Source organism: Dromiciops gliroides, chromosome 2, assembly GCF_019393635.1.
Source record: "Dromiciops gliroides isolate mDroGli1 chromosome 2, mDroGli1.pri, whole genome shotgun sequence".
NCBI classification, from domain to species: Eukaryota; Metazoa; Chordata; class Mammalia; order Microbiotheria; family Microbiotheriidae; genus Dromiciops; species Dromiciops gliroides.
This window is the reverse complement of record NC_057862.1, coordinates 343531429-343554098: the sequence shown is the minus strand read 5'-3', so window position 1 is coordinate 343554098 and position 22670 is coordinate 343531429. Positions and strand designations below refer to the sequence as shown.

Sequence of the window (22670 nt, the reverse complement as noted above, 5' to 3'; positions counted from 1 at the left end):
ACCTCATTGTTGTATGCCTGTGAAACCTGGACAGTCTACCAGTGCCATGCTAGGAAACTGAATCACTTCCATTTGAATTATCTTAGGAAGATTCTGAAGATCATCTGGCAAGAAAAAGTACCAGACACTGAGGTCTTTTTTCTAACTGAACTGCCAAGAATTCAAATTCTTTTTTTTTTTTTTTTGGTGAGGCAATTGGGGTTAAGTGACTTGCCCAGGGTCACACAGCTAGCAAGTGTTAAGTGTCTGAGGCCGGATTTGAACTCAGGTCTTCCTGACTCCAGGGCCGGTGCTTTATCCACTGTGCCACCTAGCTGCCTCTAAAAGGATACCATGTTTTAATGTATACTCCATTGAGCAACCTTTTTCTTTCTTTCTTTTTTTTGGTGAGGAAATTGGGGTTAAGTGACTTGCCCAGGGTTCACACGGCTAGCAAGTGTCAAGTGTCAGAGGCTGGATTTGAACTCAGGTCCTCCTGAAACCAGGGTGAGCAAACTCTTTTGTAGAGAGCATGAATATGATAGTCTAGCCACCTTGTTTGAATGCCAAATGTATGTTTGCCTAAAAGACTACTTTACAGAGAACTCACACAAGGGACACACTTACATGGATATCAGAAGAAGCAATACAAGGATGATCTCAAGGTGTCCCTGAAGAACTTTGGAATAGATTGTGAGATATGGGAGACACTGGCACAGAACTGCCCAGCATGGCCTTCCCCCATCAAAGAAGGTGCTGTGATCTATGAGCAAAGAAGAATTTCAACAGCTCAAAAGGAATGCAAGACATGCAAATTTAGAGATACCTCCACTCCAAATGTTCATATGGACTATTTGTGCCCAACCTGTGGTAGAGCCTTCTGAGCCCCTCTTGGTCTGATCAGTTACAGTTGGACACACTGCACCTTGACTTCACCATAGTGATGTCATTTTGGTCCTCTCAGGACCAAACCAGGTCAACAACCAACCAAGGAATACCAGTGGAAACAGGGATTATGTTTTTGGAACAATCACACCTCCCATACCACAACTTGCCAGAGGGACTATTTGCTGTCTTCTGGGTAGCAGCAATGACACAAACTGTGGTCATGAGTCCTTCCAAAATACCAAAGTTGTCATAACACCTAGCAGTGATTCTATGAAAAATAGGATTAACAGGTTTAGTTGGGGCAGGGATTGTCAGGAAAAATATGGCTCATGGAGATTGCATGGGAGGGCCCTTGACAAAAGAAGGATGGAAAGACTCTGATATTGCTACTTCACTATTTTTCCAAAGGTTTATTTTCCCTGCCTTCATTTCCAAACTCTCTCTCTGGGTGATTTCATGAAATCCCTCACAATTCTTCCAGGTCTTCTATTGAAACCATAAGAAGTAAGAACAAGCACTAGGACCATATATACACTCCTTGATTTGGCTTTCAAAGTCCTCCCCAATCTGGCTCAGCTTTCCTTTCTATGTTTATTGCATACCAGTCTCCCTTCCATATTCCCCATGTTGCAGCCAATCTGGCCAGCCCGCTGAACCCTGCACATGATACTCCATCTCCTGCCTCTCTGACTTGGCATAGTCTATCCCCTATGTCTGGAATTTATTTCCACCTCATTGAATCCCTAGTTGCCTTCAAAGGCTCAGCTCAGAGGCCATCTCCTGCAAATAGCCTGTCCCTAGTTGTTGGCGGCCCTTTCTTTGACATTACTTCATACGTATTTGGATTTTGCTCTCTGTGTACATATAGTTTCCTGCCAATAGAACCTAAACTCCTTGAGGGCTGGAATAATTTTGGTATAGTCTTTGTAGCCCAACATCTAACATTGTGCCAGGCATGTGGTTGGTATTTAATACATGCTTGTTGAATGAATTAATGAGCAATGGATCTGATATCAGGAGGCCTAGGCTCTAATCCCATCTCTGCTACTTGCCATCTGTTTGACTTTGGATAGGTCACTTTACTTCATTAGTACTCAATTTCCTCATGTTTGAAATGAGCGAGTTGGCTATGATGACCATTCACACCCCATTCAAGTACTCTGTCTGGCCAGAGCACATCTGGAGTATTATGTGCAATACTGGGTACCATGGTTTAGTAGGGACATTGCTAAATTTAAGAGGATATTATCCAGAGGAGACTTGCCAGCAACATAAAGGGTCTTGAGTCGCTGCCAAGTGAGGATTCCTTAAAGTAATTGGAGATAGCCCAGTGAAGAGAAACTTCAGGTTAAGCATGATAGCTTTCTTCAAGTTTTTGAAGGTCTATCACATGGCAGAGAGATTAGACTTCTTGTAATTGTCTCCAGAGGTCAGAAAAGTGGGTGGACATTATAACGAGGCAAATTTAGGCTCAATGTAAAGAAATACTTCATCACATTTGGAATTATCTAACAGTCTTGGGAAGTTCCCCGACCTTGGAGTTCTTCAAGCAGAGGCTGGATAAGCACTCATCCAATTAGTAAATTATAGTAGAAATTCTTGGTGGGGGGGGGGTGTGATATGGAGAAGATGACAGCTGAGGTTCTATGCAGTCCTAATAGTCTGTGTTTCTGTAATCCTTTGATCTATCTGGGGAAGAATAGTCCCAAGTCACACCCCTCAGCCCCACTACACCAAAATAGTGCATTAAAAGAAAACAAAAACTGTTTTATGAGAATAAAGGGGCCCTTTCTCTAATGTAGTAACTTTGTTTTAAAGTTGAGAGTTGAAATGACTAGACAATAGCCTTTTAATGTGGCTGAGTGTAAATGTATTTTGAATGAGAAAGCATCTTGAAGATGGGTCATTTCTAATGTTCTTTAAAATTGTCAATTTGGAGGTTGAAGGGAAATGTGATTATAACTCCAAAATAAAAGATCCTGAGACCACTAAGAATTTGGACAGCACAATGGTGTAATTTAAACTGCCAAAGTTCTAGCACATTTGTGATACCAAATATACTTAATCAGTAATAATCCCATCCCTCAAGAAGGTCCCTAATTTGTTTTATTGCCTTTTTATATTTGTCCCTTTCATTTTCTGAAATATAATCATAGTTCAGCAACTCCATCTGCGAGTGATCCTGCGATGAATTCCGGGCTGTAATGATGTACAGCGAGTGAATAACAATTCCTTAATCACGCAGCTTCCTCCTATTGTCGCCTCATTTGAATTCATGGTTTTCACAGAATTCAATTATATTTGCAATTTCATCAAGAAATTACTCAGATAAATAACTGACAGAGTAAGAGTTCAGTCATTCGCTGAGAATTGAGGGAAGAATGAAAGAGTGTTAACAGTAAAAAGACAAAGTTCATAAACATAAGGGAAAAGCACCATAAAGAAGAGACATGTCATCTGTGGTAAGTAGCAAAGACACTGGCAGAGTTTCATAGCTCTAGATGCCAGTTACATTTGCACGGGGACATCTGACAGCAGCTACCCAACTGGGCCTCACAATCAGGTCAAGGGTGATTTCCATCATTCCCAGTCCAAGAGTCCTCATTGGCCTCTGCCAGAATTGCCCTATTTTTGGGTATCCATACTGGCCATGACAATAAATGGGAGATATGTGTGGTGACATTATAGAACCTGAAGGCCTCCTTTGTCATCTGAGCATGGCATTAGATTTTTGAGGTCTCCTGGAGTGGCCCATGTGCCTTCTCCTGAAAAGAGATGCTCTGCTAACTTTAATCCTGCCTATAGTGATTCTTGGGCTTAAAAAAAATGAATCCGGGGCAGCTAGGTGGCGCAGTGGATAAAGCACCGGCCCTGCATTCAGGAGTTCCTGAGTTCAAATCCGGCCTCAGACACTTACTAGCTGTGTGACCCTGGGCAAGGCACTTAACCCCATTGCCCCGTAAAAAAAAAAAAAAAAAAAGAATCCTAGTCTACATGGCAGTCCTATCTCCACCAACCTTCTTGGTAGACCCCAGTGCAGTCACTGCCTGAGAAAAAATTGGTGTTCCCCCCTCTCCTCCTTCCTCCTAAACTATTCAAAGACTTCTTTCTAGCCACTATATACACAGTTTAACAACTCTCTTATCTTAACTGTTCATACTCCCCTCTGGCAGTCCCATGGAAGCTTAAAGAGGAGCCTCACTAAACACTATAAGCACTTCAGGAACACTACTGAGTGTTGGAGATATAAAAAGAAGCAAAAGACAGTCCCTGCCCTCAAGGAGTTTACAATCTAATGGGAAGTAAATGAGCCAATTTTAAAGCCCCTGACTTTTTCCTCTGAATTTCAGGGACACCCAAGGGAACAAGGAAGAGATGTGAGACACAAGAAGAGACACAAGAAGTAAGGTAGGGGGCAGCTAGGTGGCGCAGTGGATAGAGCACTGGCCCTGGAGTCAGGAGTACCTGGGTTCAAATCCGGCCTCAGAAACTTGACACTTACTAGCTGTGTGACCCTGGGCAAGTCACTTAACCCCAATTGCCTCACTAAAAAAAAAAAAAAAGTAAGGTAGGCAGTCCCTGTGGCTCCCTCAGAAGCAGGGTGTGCAAAGAAAGGGAAGGGAAGGATATAACCAGGGATGTCACCACAAAACCTTAGGAGTAATCTTCGTCTACAGGGTCAGTGCCACTGGGCATTTGAGGAAGGAAAGGTTTCTAGCTATTAGCCCATAAAGTTTTGGAGCCCTTCAGTTTCTGGCCAGAGTTACTTTTGGCATACACAAAACCCACCAAAGGTTCTCCATGGCACAGACAATCAGCAAAGATGGATGCTGTAACCCAGCAGCAATTATTTTTAAAGCAAATGTCAGCAGACATTATTTTGGAAGAGAAACAGTCCTCTGCAGATTCCTAGGAAAGGAGAATTCAGTTAAGTAGAAATATAGACTGACCGAACTAGAAAGGGCTTTAGAGATGAGTAAACCGAAGCTCAGACCCGGTGAGTGATTTTATTAACACCCTACAAATAGCGGTAGTGGCTGCCTCATGTTAATTTTGTAAATATTATGTTAATACTTAGATACACACCTGGTTTCCCTTATTAGAACAGAGGCCCCCTGAGGGGGGGCAGGGTTCTTTATCTCTTGTCTTGCTATTCCCATCACCTAGTGAAATGTCTGACAAAGTAGGCACTTAATAAACACTTGTTAATTGATTTATTGATTGGATGCTTTGGAAGAAGGACCTACATCTCCTGACTCCCACCACTATGTTCTTTTCAAGCAAACTCTCAATTCAATTTAAAAAAGCAACAAATGTTCCTTCCACAGATGAAGCCCTGCTCCTAGTACCATGGGGGACCCTAGAAAAATCTTATGCTTCACAAGTCCACAATCAAGGCAAAATTAAATGGATTTTTATTTCTTTACCAGCTCAGGTACATGGGAGGATGAGGCTCCCACCTCTTTTAGTAGGTTGGGTTAGATGATCTGAACTTTCCATGAGAGATACTCATGAATATAGGGCCTTTGGGCAGCTTCTCAAAGAGAATGCCTGGCAAAAACTTAGCGAGAGGTATGAAGCAGATGCCTTTGTGGGCCCTGAGGAGAGTACAGGAGAATGAAGTCTCTGCTGAAGGATTAGCAGCTCAGGATTTGCTATAGAGAGAGAAGGGCAGGCTCAGGGTAAAGAGAAAGTAGAATTAGTTTTTCTTTGTAGAAAGGAAACCAAAAGGATTTGGGGATTCTATTGAAAACTTTTTCAGGGTAAACTATGGGCTGGAGAGAAGTACAGGAAGTGTAAGTATCAGAACAAAGTCGAGCAGACAGAATTGTAAAGCTTGTTCATGAAAGGCCTGGGAAACAAGTTTGGTGGCTTGGATGATGCATATTTAAAGGGGCTTTGTGGAAGAATCAATCAATCATCACCAATTGATAAACATTTATTAAGTACTTATGATGTGCAAAGCTGGGGATAAAAAAAGAGGCAAAAGATAGTCCTTGCCCTCAAGGAGCTTACAATCTAATGGGAAGTAGATGATCCAATTTTAAATCCACTCACTTTTTCCTCTGAATTTTAGGGATAACCAAGAGAACAAAGAAGAGATGTCAGGAGAGACAAGAGAAGTAAACTGGGGCAGCTGCTGATGGTTCCTCCAAAGCAGGGTGAACAAAGAAAGAAAGGGCAGGGAGGGATACAACAAAGGATGTCAGCAGAAAGCTTTAGGCATAATCTTCAAGCCAATGAAGGAGAAGGGTGCCCACAGTGGTTTCTTGTGAGAGGCTGCCCCCAGGACTTGGCGCATCAGTACACTCCTCTATTGCCATTCCCATCATCTCTCCATGCATTGGGACAGCTCAAGGATACTGAAAAGGACCTAGCATTTTAGAAGGAGGCTGAGTATCGCTAAGGTTATTCTGATTAGTTTCCCTGTCTGATGTCATGGGCAGGGAGGGGTTTGATGAGGTTGTAGGGCAGATGGAAATTTCCATGGTAAAGGGGTCTATCTGATTAAAGAACAGGGAGTACAGGCCAGGCAAGAGAAGTGGATGAATCTGAGAGAGAGAGAGAGAGAGAGAGAGAGAGAGAGAGAGAGAGAGAGAGAGAGAGAGAGAGAGAGAGAGAGAACAAACAAATGAGAACAAGCACATGGACTAATTCTTTTATACCCTGTTAGAATTATAATGAAACCCAGCAAACAAGCACACCTCATTCATACTCCTTGCTTTTTATTTGAAACCAGCACACACGTAATTGTACCTAGATGCTTCTATGATCATTTATTTTATTTTTGGAGGCAGTGTTAAGTGACTTGCCCAGGGTGACACAGCTAGTGTCTGAGGCCAGATTTCAATTCAGGTCATCCTGACTTCAGTCTTGGCATTTAGAGTTGGAAAGGACTTAAGAGGTCTTTTAATCTAACCTCTCATTTTATAGAGAAGGAAACTGAGGCCCAGAGGGCTTAAGTGACTTGACCATGGTTACAACAACAATCAATTTCTAGAGGTGAGATTTGAACTCAGCTCCTGTGACTGTCATTTTCAGTGTACCACATTGCCTTTCCTGTTTGTTATTTGGATATTCTACATCTTACTAATGTCTTTCCTAAACTCTGACTCCAACATGTGCTACAGACTCAAGTCTTGATTTCTAACAAACACCTCTGTAACACTCTTTGCTCCTCTGGATCCTGGGGCTCAGGAAGAGCACATAGGACCTAACCCAAGTTGCCCCATGAGTAATGTGCTAATTGTTTTCTATTCCTACTAGACTTTTCACTTGACAGCCTCAAAATGTCATTCTGTTCTCAGATCATTTAAAAGTAAAGGACTTCTATTTTTTTTCTTGGTTTTCTTTGGTGGACAATGCGTCCTAGCACGTTGCTCTCCATCAGGTCATCACTATGACAACCCACGTTGAAAGGAGGCCTTCATTTGTCTCTGTTCTGTCCCTGAGAATGTAAATTTTCCTGGACTGAGGTGAAGGAAATGGATAGACGTAGCGTCCACCAGTTTTAGGCAAGGGAGTATGAGGCAGAACTATCCTTGGGTGGTAAAAAATAAGGGAGACTGTCTTCATGTCTGAGAAGTCCCAGGCTGCTGTTCTTGTCAGTGACTCAAGAATTTGCCAGTTGGTGCTATGATATTCCAAGATTATGAAAGAAATAAACAAACAGACCCAATACTTGTTTACATAGTATAATAAAAATAGCCCTTCCTATCCCTTTCACCACCTGATCGATTCTTGGTAGGGAATTTGAAAAACTCCAGAATGGAAGACTCATTAATAGAATGCAAGACAGGAAAATTAATGTGATTTCCCCCCCTCCCCATACATACTAGGACGAGAACAGTAGTTTTAGTGAAAATGTTTTGTTTTGCTTTGTCAGGATCTGAAGGTCTTTTGTTGTCATTGAGCATCTAAGACAGAGCAGACTTTGTCTTTTAGTTGGATAGATAGATGGACAGACAGATAATTTATTAAGCACTTACTACATTCCAGGCCCTAAGCTAAGCACTGGGGATACAAGTAATTTGGGCAAGACAGACCTCGAAAAGTTTACATTATAATGGGTGGGAGGTGACACATAAAGGGTAGCAGGAAAAATGGAAGGAGGAGGTGGGCATGATATGGAAATAGATGTAAAATGATATGGAGGCTCTGTTCTGGGCAAGATAACTCACTTGTCAGGGTTCAGAATCCCAGGAGTAGAACCCAAGGTTCAGGTTCAGGGTTAAGGGGGATGGGTGATGGCTGGAGTGGAGGCAGCATGGTATAGAGATGGTCAGGAGGTGATTGCTTTTACATAAAAAAGGAAAGAAAAGGCAGGAGAATCCTAGGCATTAGATGTGGCCGCCAATTTAATACTGAAATGTAGGTTTATTCTAAAATAAATTATTTATGTCAAGAAAGGGAAGGTAGAGTGGCCTCTCTCTGCCACCACTGTAAGAAGTTTAATAAACAAAATAGAAGCTGTTTATGCAACTCATTTAGTAATTAGTTGGTCTTAACAGTCAATAAAACCAGATGGAATTAGTTTCCTTCCTGCTTTTAAAAATAAATGTTCATTTCTTCCATAGCTTTTAAAAATACAAATGGCCAAAGACTGGTTTTTCAAATGATGGCTTTTTTGTTTTTTGGCTATAAGGTTTCATGGAATCATATACTAAGACATAGTGGGGTTGCTATCTTTGTCAATGGAGTGAGTATGTACATCAGTGATAAAAAAGATGGTTTGAAATATTTGAATCATTCTAATGAAGGGCTAAATATTTAGCCTATTAATAGCATAACTGCTGCAATCATGAGTTTTCAAAACTCAATGGTGCAGGGTAATGGATACCTACTCCCTCATAGTCAGGATGAACTTGAGGCTTTTCACTTGGCAGGAATTAAAATGCAGATGTGATGAATGTAGAATTTCTTTAACATGATAATGTCCCTGGGGACACAGCAACTGGGGAGGAAGGAAGTAGAAAAAGCGTCTTTTCTCCACACTTCCTTCTTCTCAGTAGAGAGGTGGCAGACTACAGGGGCAGAATATTGTAATCATTGTCAGTTGTGCTTGATGGTTTGTTTTACTTAGTCATCTTTCTTACAAGAGTGGTGAGGGCATTGTAAAATGACAGAAATAGAATGTAAGCTCCTTGAGGCCAAGGACTATGAATCCCTAGTGAAATTCTTGGCATAAAGTAGGCACCTTATAAATTCTTGTTGATTATTGGTTGGATAAAATATTTTTCAAAGAACAAAGAAGGCTATTTTTGGAAGCCTTCCATTTCAGTGAGCCACTTGGAAATCTAAACAACAACAACAAAAGGTTTAAGACAAGCATTGACTAAAGATAAGTTAGATAGATAGGTAGATAGATAGATGATAGATAGGGATAGATTGAGTGAGCATTTATTAATTCCCTATTATGTGCTGGACACTATACAGGTATTGGTGATACAAAGAAAAAATTTAGATAGTCCTTGCTATTGAGGAGATTACAGTCTGGGAAGGGAGACTTTGTCTATAGATATATAGAAATGGGAGTAATAGGTAGGATGAGATATGGCTTTGGGACCTAACAGACCCTATGACACTTAGGACCACATAAATCCTCTGAGAAGAAAACACAAAACCAGATCCAAATGGTTTAATGTTAACTCAGTGGGTGGGTGGAAGGGTGCCAAGAAATATATCCTTAAATAACTTTGATGCCAATAAGCAAATGAGGACTGGCTATGGCTGTCAAGAATGTCCCAGAAACATATTATTTCAGCCAGAAAGTTTCCCCAATCTCACTTTTCCATCAGAGAAAGAAAAAAAAAATCCCAAACTCTGCCCATCAGCAATGTTTTTTTTTTTCCCCTCAGCACTGCCAATAACTATAATAAATGGCCCCCACACAGGCAAAAGGCTTGCCTGGGTTTACTGCTACAGTAGGGCTTTCATTTAGAACATGTTAAAGTGTAATAAAGAGAGAGGCTGAGGCTACTCAATATATTTTAAACTGTCAGTCTCTCTCTAGGTCACGCTGCATGGTTATGAAATATTGAATGGAACAGGCAGTGGGATTGCAATTTTCCGGTCTTGTCCCAAACTTTTTTCAGTCCACACAAATCAAGCATTTTCTGACTTTGCCCAGGGGAAAGGCTAATATCTGTGAATGAATAGCAAGAATGGAGTTGAGAAATGAGGGATGTCTTTGACCAACATTTTTCTAGCTGAGCACTTTTTATCTCTCTCTCTCTCCAATCAGCATCCTATCAACCTCCTTGCTGTTCAGAACCACTGGCCATTGGGATAGATGAAGCCTCTTTTCCTTTGAGAATGACTCCTTTTTCCTATATCATTCAGTCCACATCTCTGTCGTAATCATTTGCCAGCCCCTGGGTGTCATTCACCCTATTTGCTCCAGACTCATAGCCTTATTCTCCACCACAACCCCTCTTCATATACTTGGGGGCTTCAATGTACTTGTTGATTTTTGCTTCAACACAACGACCACCCAGTTCATCAATCTCTTTAAGTCCCATGACTTATTTTATTCCACCTCAGTTACCCAGACAGATGGTCTTAACTTATATCTCACTAGCACACTTAAGTGTTCTACTTTCACAATAACTGAATTCTTAAATTGTCCTATATAATCATAACCTCCTGTTCTTCCATTTCTCCCTTTGCCTTACTCCCATTAAACTTATTCTTTGTCCACAACATGATTGCTAATTATTCCAGTTATTGAACTCCCTACTCATTGTTCTGCCAATCCATCACACCAGTATTTTCTTCCCTTCATAGTCTAGACCTCATAGTTGATTAGTCCAACTATACAGTCTCCTTCCCATCAGTTTTATCCACTTCTGCCCATATAGAGCTGAATGCTAGAAGACAAAAACATCAAGAAAAGGGTCTATTACAAATTCAAATCATCTAATCTCCAATATCACCTTACTATATCATAGTAATCCTTTTATTCTTCCTTGATTGATCCTTGCAGTGAATCACATTCCTTGTGATGGACTTTCTAAACCTTCTCTTTCTTCAAACTCCCTATACTATTTGTGTCATTCTCACTTCCTATTTTATCTATTTGTTTTTTAAAAGTAATTGATGGGGCAGCTAGGTGGCGCAGTGGATAGAACACCGGCCCTGGAGTCAGGAGTACCTGAGTTCAAATCTGGCCTCAGACACTTGACACTAGCTGTGTGACCCTGGGCAAGTCACTTAACCCCAAATGCCTCACTAAAATAAAAAAAAAATTTTTTTTAAGTTATTGATGCCTTTTCTTCTTGCATCACAGTAATTTCTTGAACTATCTTCTATCTCCACCCTTTGAAATGAATCCTCCCTTGTAACAAAGAAAACAGTGAGTAAATAATACCCATGTCTTAAAATGTATACACCATTTTGCCTGTGTCTCTCATCTCTATAGATAGGAGGGGGATATATTGAATTTCATTATTTGTTCTTTTTTCTCACTGTTATTTCCCAATGACTGTCTCTCTCCAAATTCCCATACAGAACCTTTTTGTGGATAATAAATGAATACAGTTAAAAAGCAAATAAATCATCATATTGGTCATATCTGAAAATGTATCACTCATTGTACAGTCCCAGTTCAACACCTCTCTGCCTAGGGACAGGAGACAGACTTCACCATTAATCCTCTGAAGTCAAAATTTGTCACTAAACTGTGGTGCAGAGCTCTGAAATGCCCAAATGTTGTTTTCCTTTACGTTGTTATAGTCATAGGATAAATTGTTTTCCAGGTTCTATTAACTTTGCCCTGCATCAGTGTATGTAGTTCTTCTCAGTGAATTCTTCATGCTTAACAATTAATGATTGTGTAATAATATATAATTACATTCACATACCAAACCAAAGTTATTCCCCAAGGGATAGGTATCTACCTTCCTTCCAGTACCCTTGGCTTCTCTCTGTCTCTGCCTCTGTCTCTCTCTGTCTCTGTCTCTATCTTTATCTCTTTCTCTCTCTTTCTGTCTCTCTCTCTGTCTCTGTCTGTCTCTCTGTCTCTCTCTCTCTGACTCCCTCCCCTCCTCCTGCCCTCTCTCTCACATACACACGGAGCATGAAAGGTTGGAGGCAGATTTTTAGTGACTTTAAATGCAAGCAGAAGTTCTTATTTTGTTCTAGAGGCAATAGGGAGGTAACTGAAGCTTATGAAGTATGGTCAGACCCAAACTTTAGGAATACACACACATAGATATGAATAGATATGGAAATATATATGTATATATATGTATATATATTTAGTTGAGTGGAGGAAGGATTAGGGAGTGGAGCTGCTGGAGGTAGGGATATTAATTAGGTAGCTTTTGGAATAATCCAGAAGAGATATGATGATTCCTTGAGCTTCAGTGGTGGCTGTGTGAGTAGAGAGGAGATAGATATAAGGAATGTTGTGGTAGAATTGACAGGACTTGGTAAGTGATTGTATATGTAGGTTAAGGGAAAACAAGCAGTTTAAGATGACTATGAGGTTGTAAATTTGTATCACTGGTGAGATAGTAGGATATGTTTGGCAGAATTAGGGAAGTTAGAAATAAGGGTAGATTAGTGGAGGGGGGGGGACTTGATGGGTGCTTACTGAGCTGTGTTGAGTCTCAGATGCCTATGGGACATCCATGTGGACATGGCTAGGAGATAGTTGGTAACAGGAATAGCCACTGCAAAGAATGTGATAAATAATCAATCAGGGAAGGGTAAAATATTGATGCATGGCAGTGAGAACCCAGTTGAGATCAGATAACATAGTAGTGGAATCACTCAGTATGACTGCATGACTTTCTCTGGTGGCATCCAGCAATATACAGTTAGGAGCAGAGAAAAAATATAGAGGGTATGATCCAGAGTTTGTATAAGGATGGATATCAGTAGGACAAGGGGTAAGAGATTTGAAGGTAGAGAATAGCATGACCTGGTTAATTATAGGGTCAAAATTTTGAATTGAGAAAAGTGAGACCTCAGCAGGGATGATGGATTAGAAAAGTAGGGAGGGATACAGTAAGTGAACATTGCAGTGAAGATGAAGAATAGGTTTAGAAGGGATGAGGCACAAAGAAATATGAAAGGGCAGGAGATTATGGACAAGTAAAGGAATTTCAACATTTTAGATGGTGGGAGTATAACATTTGTGGGTGAAAGTGAGGTCAAGGATTTGACCATCTTTGTGTAGGATGAGATTGCATTGAAATTGGAGGTCAAAGAAGATATGGAGGTTGATAAGCTGGAAGACTAGTTTTTGTTTGAGGGAATGCCAACATGCATACTGAAGTACTTGGGTAAAGCTTCCCTTGGGTCATTATGTGATCTTTCTTCTGGGATGGGGATACAGTCCTTGGAGTTATAACCCTTTCTCAAAGTAGTTGTCTCTTGGTGTTCAAACTCCCACAAGATGAAACCTGTTGTAAGGTCTTTGTCTCTTACAACAGATAAACACCTCCTCCTTATTGTGGGAATGGTCTTTAGTTCCTTTCTACTTCTGGATGAGACCCTACTCTCTCCCTTTTGTTTAACTTCTTCTATCCCAGTCTCTCCATTCCATTGAACTTATTCTATAGGTAGCAAGGTGACAGTGCATACATCTGGAGAGAATGACCTGAGTTCAAATTTTACCTCTGACACTAGCTAGCTTTTGTGATGCTAGGCAAGTAACTCAATCTCTATCAGCCTCAGTCCCTTCATCTATAAAATGGAGTTATTGATAGAATCTATCTCCCAGAGTTGTTGTGAGGGTAAAATGAGATAATATTTGTAAAGCACTTTAAAACCTTAAAGTAATATTGAAATGCTAACTATAAACCACCACCACCATCATCATCATATCTTTTGCAACCCTTACTTTAGTCGGGAGATTAGGGAAATTACTATCCCTTGGTTGTTCAACTCTGGACTAGAGATGGTGACTCTCTAGACCTCTTTTCTTTTTTACCCCCTCCCATTAAAGCATCTTCTTATTGTTTAATCCCCCCATGTCTCCATCTCTCTTCTCCATCATTTCATCTTTCCATCTCTTCATCCATCCATCCATCCATCCACCCACCCACCCATCTACCTACCTACCTACACACACTCACTTTTAGGGGATCAACGGATTTAGTCCTTGGAGTGTTCATTCAGTTTTCCTCCTTCATTTGCCTGAGCCTTTAAGTTTCCCTTAAATCTATAGTGCCTTAATATTCTTTGTGTTCCTTCAGGATCCCTCTTTGTTCTTTCCCCTCAGTTCAATTTCTTTCTTTTTCGAAATGAATAACACAATGATCAGATAATATATTTCTTTTATTGCTAATTATACTTATTTGCCTTCTGGTTTTGTTGTTTTGGTTATTTGCAAGTCAAATATTTGGCTAACTCCTCTGGTGAAGTTTTTGTTGTTGTTTATTTTTTTTTTTCCTGCAGGAATATCTCAAATGTCTCTCCTTTGTTTAAGTTTCATCTTTTCTTCTTTGATAATTAGGCTTGGCTGTGCAGTGTATATTATGTTGGGGTGTAGTTTAATCTCCTTTGATTTGTTTTTTGGAACATTCTATTTCATTCTCTTCTTCTCTTTCTTATGACTGTGGAATAATCCTGTGCTATTCAAATTGCTTTCCCTTCTTCATATTTGAAGAACTGTCTCCAGGTTTCTTGCAAAATTTGTCATTTATTATTAAAATCAAATCACTACACATTTTTCCGTTTCAAACATGGAATTATGTTCTGTTAGCAACCTGTGCTTTTTGTTCATCAGTGATTCATTGTCTCTATTCAATAATTCTGGGTAGTTTTCTTGTGTTGCCCCCTTCAGTATAGTATTCAAGGTATGTTTGCTTGTTTGTTTTGATTTATCATGTTCTTCTGGGAAACTTGTAATTCTTTTTTTAAAATTAAAACATTTATTAATGGCTTGTAGCTAGGTGGTTGTAAGAGTTTGGAAGTTTGTTTAGTCGATTTGATGAGATTATCCATCATGTTTTCCAAATTCTGCATCCTATTGTTTGTGTTTTTTAATTACCTTTGGAGAATGGAGAATGTTGATTTCAGATAATCTCATTTCCAATTTTTTTTTCTTTTGGAAGTTTCTCTTTTAGACCATTCTGGGGTTTCTTGTTTCCAATTGCTTCCTTTCCTTCAATAAGCTGGCCAAAGGCAACATTTTTTCATCTCTTGTGGTGTGAGGGAAGATTTAGACTGGAGGTGAGAAGCAAAGAAGGGACTTCCATTGCTACACCCAGAAGCACAAACCTCAGTACTCAGTGAGTACAACATGCAAAATGTATTGTGTGGGAAATGAAATAATGTTTGTAAATTTGTAAATTGCATAACACCATACTTGACACATAGTAGGGCGTTAATAAATGTTTATTCCCTTGTCTTTCCCTCAAATATTTAAGTTTTACAACAAAATTTTGTGGGTTTTAATTTTTTAACCTTGCACTATATTTCTGTCTCCTTATCTTACAGATGCAGCTTTTGATACTCTTTATTTGCTGTATAAGGTTTCTTCTGAGTTTTTTCAGATCAGAGAAATTTGAGGAACATAACTACTCTGCTATCTTGCAAGTCATATGACTCTGAAATTCTCATATATGAGGGCAGAGGTTGATTTGAACAGGACAACTGATAGCAAAGGATTAAACTCTTTGACAAAGAAAGGAGAAGGACCTGAGGAATGGTGGATATCTGTTACCAGAATATTACCAGGATAGTACATAATGCATACATATGTGTATACATATATACATATGCTTTACATATATTCTCTAACTCAATCCCCTACAACAACCCTAAGAGGTAGGTGCCATTATCACATATAGAACATGTGTGTATATGTATATGTATATGTATATATACACATATATACACACACATATATACATATATGTATTGTGTTATCATATTATATATTATACTGTGGAGTATTATATATGTATAGATATATACAGATCTGTATATTTGATATACAGAAATACTATATACACACATTATATAGGAATATAGGTTTATCTATGAATATATTATATGTATAATATAATATACATGTGTATATAATATATAATAAATATATAGGAAATTATTAACAAAATAAAAACCAATTCAACATACAAATATAATACAATGTTAATTTGTGATTTCCTAAGTCAATATACAATCCACAGGGATCCCTTTCTTTTTCAGTTTGACACAGTTTCCCAATAACATTTTAATCTCATTTGGGTCTCACTCCAGAGTTTTACTAGGACCACAAGTTTGACACCTCTGGGGGAAACAATGGTTACCACAAGACATTTGACTCATACTTGCAGTAGAACTGCAGGAGCCAGTACAGAGAAGGATTTCTGGAACTGAGATCCACAGTCTCTTCAAAATCTGGAAGTCTATGACAAGTCACATTGAATATAAAAAGTGTTCCCACAAAGTTTACTTACTGTACCCACACATGAAGAATATAGTTGACTTTGGGGTCCTCTACTGGTGTCATTGCTTATATCCCCATTGGTTTTTCCTATGACATGGCAAGAGATTACAACTCTTCCAGTAGAGTTCACAGCTCTAGCCATAACAATAAAGGTAGCAACTGACTTCATAGTATTGTAAAGTTTCCAAAGTACTTTGCACATATTACCTCATTTGAGTACCACAGCAACCCTATAACTTAGGAACCAAAGAAATAAATTGATAAAGCAGAGATTACATTATATGGTGCTTATCTACTCTGTTAATAATTCAGTTACAGATCCAACATTCTGGAGAGCAATTTGCAACTATGCCCAAAGGGCCATAAAACTGTGCATTCCCTTTAACTGAACAATACCACTATTAGGTCTATGTATCTCAAAAAGATAATAAAAAAGGGAGAAGGATCCACATGTACAAAAATATTTATAGCTGCTCTTTTCATGGTAGCAAAGAATTGGAAATTGAGTGGATTTCCATCAATTGGAGAACGGCTGAACAAATTGTGGTATATAAATGTAATGGAATATTATTGTGCTACAAGAAAAGATGAGCAGGCAGATTTCAGAAATACCTGAAAAGACTTACATGAACTGATGCTGAGTGAAATGAGCAGAACCAGGAGAACATTGTACACAGTATCAACAAAATTGTGTGATGATCAACTGTGATAGTCTTAACTCTTCTCAGCAATACAATGATAGAAGATAATTCCAAAGTACTCATGATGGAAAATGTTCTCCATATTCAGAAAAACAAAGAACTGTGGAATCTGGATGAAGATTGAACCATACCATTTCTACTTATTTTGTTTTTTTCTTTTTTTGAGGTTTTCCCTTTTATTCTGATTCTTCTTTCACAACATGAATAATGCAGAAATATGTTTAATGTTATTGTACATATATAACCTATATCAGACTGCTTTTCATCTTGGGGAGGGGGGAGGGAAGGGAGGGAGAAAAATTTAGAAATTAGAAATGTTATAGAAACAAATGTTGAGAACTATCTCTGCATGTAACCAGAAAATAACAAAAAGCTTCCATGATAAAAAATACTTCAGTTACAGAGCCATGTCTTTATTCTCATCTCCTTCTAGAATGACTTTCCATTCTCTTTTTTCCCATATAAATATTTTATTCTTTTCCAGTTACATATAGAGATAGTTTTCATGACTTCCCATTCTCATCTGGAGTCCTCCATCTGCCCTTGTCTTTAAGGCCCATAGTATTGACAACATATAAGTCAGTCAAATAAAAAGTCACTCCAAATCTAATCTCTTTCTGACCTGCCAATAATATTCTCCACACTGTGCTAGGCACAAAGGCTTTCTTGCTTAACCTAACAGCTATAGGTTACACCTCCACACTGCATTTAAAAAAAATGAAACCAGAGTACTTACTCTCAAGGAACTTATAGTCTAGTGAAGGAAAACAATCTGTGTAAAGAGAACCCCAGAATATAATTTTCATTTCAAGATGGAGGTTCTCCTATGGGGATTGCAGAGATGACTGTTAGAGATGAGCAGGGAATCTTTTTTAATTATTATAAATGCCTCATTTTACAAATGAGAAAACAGAGATGAAGATAGGCCAAATGACTCCCCCATGACCACATAACTAGTAAGGGTCAGAATTTAAAAAACATAGTAGGCACATAATAAATGCTTATTGATTGAGTGAATCTATACTTTCTACCTCCAAAAATTAGTGTTCTTTCCATTATACTACACTGCTCTCTTTTACCTTATTTGCTCAGTGTTATGTAATTAGTGCTAAGTATGAAGAGTCTGCTCAGGAAAAGCCTCAAAAATCACTTTATATTTAGGTCTGAGCAGGTGTTTTCATTGAGGGAGTCACATCTAGGAACTGGAGTGGGCAGTGGAGAGACAATATATACTTCCTCTGGGGCTCAGCAGCTTAATCAATCAACAGGTATTTATTAAGTGCCTACTATATGCCAGGCATTGTGCTAGGTTCCTAGGATGTAGAGACAAAAGTGAAACAATCCTCCTCTCCAGGAGGAGCTTCTAATATAGATGATGGAGACAACATGCCTATGGAAGTATATGCAAAAATATATCCAGGTTTCTTTAGACGTAGGACAGGTGCCATCCACAACGTCTTTGGTAAAGGAGGAAACATAAGTCTTCCTCAAGTCTCTTTCCACTCCCTTCCCCCCTCCTCATTCCTTCCAGGTTTTTTCTGAGCTTTGTTCTCCCCTCACCAAAGCCAGCCCCTGATTGTTGAGTCACAAAGCCTCCACAATGGGCTTTATGTTCCTGCCGTGCTCTCGTTCTGCAGATTTCACTGCAGACCTGTCAGAGCCATGGGAAGCCTCTAATCTGCTACAAATTAAACAAAAAGGGCTTTGTGTTTCAGCTCCCTGAAACCACAGCATGTCCCATGAACATAGGAGAGATGTTGCCAGCTGTGGGATGCTCTATCTCTTTTACAGGGACTTTAAATATTTCTCTGCCTCAGCACATCTGTGGTTTCCCTTAGGGAGAGCATTCTCCCTTCAGGCCATGCATCGTTTTAATGACAGGAATATTTCAGAGCAAACACCCAGCATGTGCCTTTTATTTCCCAGAAGACAGGACAAATATCTAAAATTTTAAATAATATAAAGCAGTAAATGCTACATGACAAATGAAAGATGATTAGAAAAAAGAGAGACAGGCAAAGATAGAGAGATAGAGGGAGGAAGGGAGAAGGAGAGAGAAAGGACAGAGAGAGAGAGAGAGAGAGAGAGAGAGAGAGAGAGAGAGAGAGAGAGGGAAGGAGGGATATCTGGAGGAAGGAGGAAGGAGAGAGAGAGACAGAGAAAGACAGAGAGAGACAGAGCGATAGAGAGGAATATGTGGTCTGTGGGCTGAGCCAGTTGAAAAAGTATTAGGATAGGAGCAGGTGGAACTTGAATGGATCCTGAATCATAGAATCATAGATTTGGAACTGGAAAATATCTTAGAGATCCAAGAGAGAGTGAGCTTATGGGAGAAGGACTCAGTCATGGCACAGGTCTGAGATCCCAACCAGAAACCCAGTCTTAATTCTTCAAGGAACAGGAAAGCAAAGATGAATGAAAAAGTTTTTATTAAGCATTTGCTATATGTTAGGCACTATGCTAAACATTGAGGATATAAATTAAAAAATAAAGCTAGTGGGGGCAGCTAGGTGGCACACTGGATAAAGCACTGGCCCTGGAATCAGGAGGACCTGAGTTCAAATCTGGCCTCAGAAACTTGACACTTACTAGTTGTGTGACCCTGGGCAAGTCATTTAACCCCCATTGCCCCACAAAAAAATCAAGCTAGTCCATGTCTTTAGAAAACCTCCATTCTAATAGGGGATGATAGCATATGGTTGGAGAGAGTGGCTAGGGAGAAGTGTTTTGCACTGAAAAGTCTAAAGGATGGTGAATAGAGTCTTAGGGAAATTGGTGTACAGGCCCTTTCCAGGAATGGTAGTGTTGATTTAATGGTTGTTCCCAGAAAAAAAGAGGTACAAAGTGGTAAAAGGGGAGGAGGCAGAACCACACATAGCATCATGGCAGGAATATGGCCTGAGTTCATTGTGGTATATATAGAGAGGCTTAGATAAGATGGATTCTTCTCATTCATGTGAAAATGATCTGAGGGAAGTAAGTGGAATATCAAGTTGGAAGCAGAAGGTCAAGGGAAGCACTATGGCAGAAAGATAACTGGACTGTAAGAAGAATCCTCCATCTAACCCTAAATTAAAGTTGGAGAGGCCCATACCATATAGACTGACAGGGAAGGGATGCCCTTGTGAAGGAACACAAGTCTCCAACATTGGGAAGCCCAAGTGGAAGTAACTTTGCTTAATATGTCAGGTTCATAGATTTTCGAGTTAGATGGAGCTTTAGAGATAATCTAATACAACAACACTTTCGTTTTACAACTGAAAAAAGCAGACTCAGCAAGGAGGCAGTGACTTGTCCACAGTCACTCAAGGAGTAGGTAGTAGATCCAGGATTTGAACCCTGATCTTCTGACTCCAGAGCCAGTGCTTTATCCCCTTTACTATACTACCTCTCTTTGAGAGCAAGAAGGCTGTCTCCTGGGAGGAGATGCTTATGAGAAGCAGGCTTAGCAGAAGAAAAAGGAAATCTTTGAGTGGTGTGATAGCATCAAACTTTCTTGGGAGTCATCCATGGTGCTCTAAGAGGTCACTCTTACTCACTTGACAGAGAAAGTCTGCATACTTCTGGAGCCAACTCAGTGGGCCCCAGACTCTTGTCTACTGAAATATTCTCTATTTTACTCTCATCTGACTCCAACTACATCTTCGTTTATGTCCACTCGGAGTGCCAACCCTGCTTAGGCTCTGTAGTCCCAGTGTGGAGTCTAAGTCACCCAGTGTGGCAAGTAGAAAAAAAATTATAAGTCAATAAGAAATTAGATTTATTACTTTAGACATGGGAATATGGTATAAACGCAGAATCTCTAGGATCCTAAAGGGCTAATAAATCCAAAGAACCTGAGTCCCATCTTGATTTGTTGTTTGTGTTCTTTGTGAGGATAGCCAGATGGCTGTAGGAAAACAGGCTTCTTAAGAAAAAACGCCTATTTCTTTGGAGTCTGATGACCAAGAAGACTAGCTCCATACTCCATTATCTCTTTGTTTAGAAGTGACTAACAAAATAAAATACTACAATTCTCTCCAAAGGTCCAGAGCAGAGTTTTATGTCTGGACCACAGAAATGAAGAAATTCACCTTCAGCCCATCTTCAAAAACAAAGGCCATACCCCTGATTAAGAAATTCTCAGATACTTTTGAACCTCCCCTGATATATTAGATCCAGGTAATAAAATATTTGTTTGTTTTTTTGGGTTTTTTGGTGGGGCAATGAGGGTTAAGTGAGTTGCCCAGGGTCACACAGGTAATAAGTGTCAAGTGCCTGAGGCCGGATTTGAACTCAGGTCCTCCTGAATCCAGGGTTGTGTGGTAAAAAATATGAAAGTTTTTAACAGTCGGTTAGGATAACTGAAAGACGCCAGTTTTTGAAGGACCACCCTTTTGGGGAGGAGACGAACAGTCCGCCTGCTGCGCAAGTCAGACTGCCTGCGGGGCACTCGACTTCTTCCTCCTCCCACTAGCCCGCGTCACTTCCTGACGCCAAAGAAAAGACTCCTGGTCTTGCCCTCAAAGACCTTCACTTCATGGGCGGAATTCTTCTACAGTAAGTCTCCAGCAGGTGGCATTATTCCAATCGTTACAGTTGGTAGTCTATCCACTGCACCACCCAGGTGCCTCCCAAGTAATAAAATAGAAATGGAAAGAATCCATTGATCCATCCTTAAAGAAACTCTCAAACCATAACTCTCAGTAGTATTATAGTCAAATCTCAGAGCTCTCAGATCAAGGAGAAAATATTGCAAGAAGCCAGAAAGAAATAATTCACATATCATAGAGCCTCAGTGAGGATTACACAAGATTTAGCCACTTCCACATGAAATGAATGGAGGACTTGGAATATCATATTCTGGAAGGCAAAGGAGCTAGGATTATAAGCAAGAATAAGCTACACAGCAAAACAGTACAATGCTTCAAGGGAAAAATGGATGTTTAGTGAAATAGAGAACTTTCAAGCATTGCTGATAATAAAACCCAATATGAATAGAAAATATAGCATTCAAACACAAGACTCAAGAGAAGTTTATATAGATTAACATGAAAGAAAAATCATAAGGAACTCGATAAGTTTAAAATGTTTGTTCTTATATGGGAAAATGATTCAGGTAATAAGAACTTTATCAGTTTTAGGGCAGGGAGATTACATAGATTTTCAAAGGGAGTTTACATAGACAGAGGGCATGGATGTGAGTCAATTATGTTGGAGTGATCTCCAAAAAAATTGAAGGGGTGAGAAAGAGGGATGCAGTGGGAGAAGGAAAAAAATAGAAGAAGGAAATTTTTCTCACATAAAGAGCTGGAACACAATCTAATATACTTCAGCTGAAGTAAAAAAAAAAGGCAGGGGTAGCAATCATCATCTCAGACAAAGCATAAGCAAAAATGGACCTGATTAAAAGAGATAACCAGGAAAACTATATTTTGCTAAAAGATATCATAAACAATGAGGTAATATAAAAATTATAGTAAATTTCTCTAAAAAGGCCTTATTTATCAAATATATAGATAATTAAGTCAGATTTATTTTTCAAAAAAGATCCATTCCCCAATCAATAAATGGTCAAAGACATGAACAGGTAATTTTCAGAAGAAAAAATCAAAGCTATCTATAATCATATAAGAATGCTCTAAATCATTATTTATTAGAGAAAGGCAAATTAAAACAACTCTAAAGTACCACCTCACACTTATCAGAAATGAGAA

At 39.3% G+C, this 22670-nt stretch overlaps 1 protein-coding gene across 1 annotated transcript in view; it reads right to left on the bottom strand.

Annotated features, from left to right (window-relative positions):
* Window positions 1-22670, bottom strand: part of KCNIP1 (potassium voltage-gated channel interacting protein 1) — a 574190-nt gene that overhangs the window by 434041 nt on the left and 117479 nt on the right. The window lies entirely within an intron of this gene.